The following is a 4,127-nucleotide window of genomic DNA, read 5'->3' as shown; positions in this document are numbered from 1 at the left end:
TCAACGTTTATTTTTAAATTGCCGGTGTGTGTCATATGTACTGGCTGGCCAGTTGGTCGGATGGTCGGACAGACGGACAGTTGGTCACTTAGCCTTTTATATATATAGATATATAGATATATAGATATTGCATATATTTAAACAAAAAATACATTTTTAGTATATAACAAAGGTTTAGGTGTGAAACGAGTAAAGTAGACAGATGTAGGATTAGATCTTTCTAGAGTCCTTTCACCATTTCTAAATAGCAACTGAAATAGACATATAAAAACTATGACACAAGTATTAAATTTTCTGATAAAAATTACAACATATTCTAAATGATAATATAGAAACGTAAGATTGCTTAACTGATTTAATAACATGACATAAAACCCCTACAGTTGATATAATCATTAAACAAAATGCATAGATGAATACAGTCTTCTCTTAAAAATCTATAATTATAAAAGTGTAATATGCAAATTGACCAAACAGCAGAATGACTGTCCAGATAACCTTCCGGATGACCATGCTATGACACCCACTGGCACCAGGCCAGCCAAGGCGGGTGCAATGCGATTGGTTGGGGGCCTGGCCATCGCCCCATGATCACCCTGCAGAGGGAGGCCCAGGCTACTGGCTGGTGGGGCGATCGATCATTCAGGGGGCTCCATGATCACCCCAAAGAGGGAGGCCCAGGCCACCAACCAGCGGGCTACAGCAGGTGGGCAGGGCCTCCCTCTGTGGGGGCCATCCATCATGGAACCCTGGCTGAGTGGGTAGGGCCTACCACTTTGGGGCGGTCAATCACAGGGCTCCTGGACTGTGAGAGGGCACAGGCTGGGCTGAGGGACCCACTGCCCCCCGCCCCGAGTGCACGAATTTTGTGCACCAGGCCTCTAGTATAAAATAAATAAGCAAATTGTGAAAATAGGCAAGTTTCCATTAGATAATTTTTTTAAAAGAATTTTTTGCTTTCCATATCAATTTAAGAAAGGAAATGATCATTTAAACAATATTTAAGTTTATTAAACAAATTAAAAATTATAAAATGTTTAACTTTCATCTGCTTTAAAGTTTTTGTTGCTCCCAAATTTTGCACGTAACTAAATTTTCAAATCTGCTAAAATCCGCTGAATGCATTTCAATCTGGATTCTAAGGCATCAATTTCTTCTTGCAAATTTTTTTATTGCTTCTTCTAACATTTCTTGTGTTTATTCTTGAGAATGGCTAATGAAAACATTACCAATTTGATAAGGTATCATTAAGCAGTCGTCATCTGCAAGCATGATGTCCTCGCAAGTACTTTCTAAATTTTGTTTTTATTTTTGTTAATCCTCACCCAAGGATATTTTCCCATTGATTTGTAGAGAGAGTGGAAGGGAGGGGGAGAGACAGAGAGAGAAACATCAATGTGAGAGAGACACATTGATTGGTTGCCTCCCGCACGTGCCCTGACCAGGGCCAAGGATCGAGCCTGCAACTGAGGTACTTGCCGTTGACGGGAATCAAACTGGGAACCTTCAGTCCACAGGCCAAGGCTCTATCCACTAAGCCAAACCAGCTAGGACCATCTTCTAAATTTTGGAGTTGTTTCTTCTTTATGTCAATTTCTTCCTTCGGCTCTGTGATTCTGCTTGTATTCCGTGCAAATCTGTTTATCTTTTGTTGATCTTCAAAAGTAACCTCGACACCTTCTGCAGCCGCCTTCTTCATGGCGAGCACCATTGTGAGACTCAGCGCCCCTTCTCCTGTTAACTTAGTTAATGTGCTGTGAAAGAATGGAAATTGTTGATCATGTAGTGTATACGATACTAAATCATGAATGCATGAAATTTTAGACCTCACAGGTGTCCAATGTTACAAGTTAATGGTATTTGAGAGCCTCTGGTTTTTGCCTGCTGTATTGAGATGCACGAAATTCGTGCAAGAATAGGCCTTCCTTCCCCCAGCTGCCAGCACTGGCTTCCCTCTGGCACCCAGGACCCAGGCTTGACATATCATATTGTGTAAGTGTGAGGTGTACAACATGGTGATTTTATACACATATATATTGCAAAATGACTACCCCATAGGGTTAGTTAACACCTCCAGCACTCACATAATTACCTTTTTCACATTTCAATTAACAGTTAACATTTGACATTATTTTATATTAGTTCCAGGTGTACAGCATAGTGGTTACACACTTATATAATTTACAAAGTGATTGTCCAAATAATTCTAGTACCCACCTGGCACCATACATAGTTATTAAAATATTATTGACTATATTTCTTATGCTGTACTTTACATCCCTGTGACTATTTTGTAACTGCCAATTTGTACTTCTTAATCCCTTCACCTTTCTCACCAGCCCCCAACCGCCTCACATAATTACTGTGTGTGTGCGTGTGTGTGTTGAGAATATTTAAGACCCACTCCTTTAGCAACTTTCAAGTATATATAAAACAGTATTTCTAACTATAGTCACCATGCTGTACGTTAGATCCCCAGAACTCATTAATCTTATAATTGGAAGTTTGTACCCTTTGACCAACATCTCCTCACATCCCCCAACACCCAGCCTCTAGCAACCACTATTCTACTCTCTGTTTCTATGAGTTCAGCTTTTTTAGATTCCACATATGAGTAACAGCTTACAATACTTGTCTTTGTCTGACTTACTTTACTCAGCATACTGCCTTCACAATCCTTTGACAGCCTCTGTAAGAGCAATTTGTCTCCAAATTTTAAGCTGGAAAGCAACATAATAACTGGAAAGAATTATAATTATAAAGCATTTTATATTTTCAGCACTTGCATTAAGAACTATATGCAATTTGATCATCACTAATCCTATATAATAAAAGGCTAATATGCAAATAGACCGAATGGCGGAACAACTGAACAACCGGTAGCTATGACATGCATTGACCACCAGGGGGCACGTGCAGACCATGGTGGGCATTGGCCACGGAGGGATGGTGGAGCAGGTGAGCGGGGCGCCAGACCAAGGCAAGGCACTGTTGCTGTCATCAGGGTAAACCTCTGGTGGTTACTGAAAATTCTTTGCTCCTGCATGCCGCAATCCTGCCCGGTGCTCACACCTGCTGCCGGAACCCGCCCGTTTGCACCCACTGCTGGCGCCAGCCCCACTCGCACCTGCAATGGGATGGTGGAGCAGGGGACCGGGGGACATGGCAGGAGGGGCCAGGAGGGAGCATGGAGGATGGGCCGAGGCTCACCCTTGTGCTCACCACAGCCTCGTGGCCCACAGTTCCTTTCAAGGTGCACAAATTCGTGCACTGAGCCCATAGTCACCAAATAAAACGCAGTAAATCATCAATTGAGGAGAAAGAAATTCTGCAAATACAAGGTGTGGTAGAAATTGTAGGTAGGGGGACAGGGGCTCCCAACCCAGAGAGGTAATGTGAAGTCTTACATCACGTAGCAAACATTACAATAGTGAACCAAGACTTGAGCTATGCCTTCGGGTCCCTCCATAACTTCTCAGCCCATTGCTGTTTCCATTACCCCAGATGGCCTCCTGGAAATAGTCCAGCATCCTACAGGCATGCCTGGCTTGCAAAGCCCAAGGGCCAGAGATAGGTTCAAATCTACATTTTTCTCCTTCACTACATTGCTTATATCAATGCTTCTTAACACTTGCTGTATATCAGATCATCTGAAGGAGCTTTGAAAAAAAAATACAGTTGTCAGACTCCTTTTCCATATTCTGACTCATTTGTTCTGGGGTGGGGCTCAGGGAGTTTGATTTTTTTTAAAACCTCACCACCAGGTGATTCTAATACACAGCCAATTAGATGAAAATCACTTCTCTGTGGCACGGGTTCTCCACCCTGGGTACACATCAGAATCGCTTGGGGGAGCTTTAAACGTGACCTGCCTGCGTCCCATCTTCAGAGATGCTGATTCACCTGGTGTGGGGTGCAGCCTCAGCACAATAGCTTCCCCGGTGACTTGACTGTACCCAGGAAACGAGAACCATTGCTAATAGACTCCCCAGACCACGCTGCTCTAATCTCAGTCATCTTCCAGGGAAGGCTTCCAGTGCCATGATCGTTGCCATTCTTAAAATTCCAGTGCTGCCGGTGTTCAATAAATGCTCGTCAATAGAATTGCCTAATGAGAATCCATGTTA

At 42.9% G+C, this 4,127-nt stretch overlaps 1 pseudogene across 1 annotated transcript; it reads right to left on the bottom strand.

Moving 5' to 3' along the window:
• Window positions 1-1,037: 1,037 nt before the first annotated feature.
• Window positions 1,038-1,711, bottom strand: LOC307103824 (prefoldin subunit 4-like; annotated as a pseudogene). Its single transcript has 2 exons — window positions 1,555-1,711; window positions 1,038-1,292 (listed from the first exon to the last, which is right to left on the bottom strand). The product of its transcript is annotated as a prefoldin subunit 4-like (transcript).
• Window positions 1,712-4,127: the final 2,416 nt, after the last annotated feature.

The sequence above is a fragment of the Cnephaeus nilssonii genome (genome assembly GCF_951640355.1).
Source record: "Cnephaeus nilssonii genome assembly, chromosome: 7".
Classification (NCBI taxonomy): Eukaryota; Metazoa; Chordata; class Mammalia; order Chiroptera; family Vespertilionidae; genus Cnephaeus; species Cnephaeus nilssonii.
This window is presented reverse-complemented; position numbering and strand designations above follow the sequence as displayed.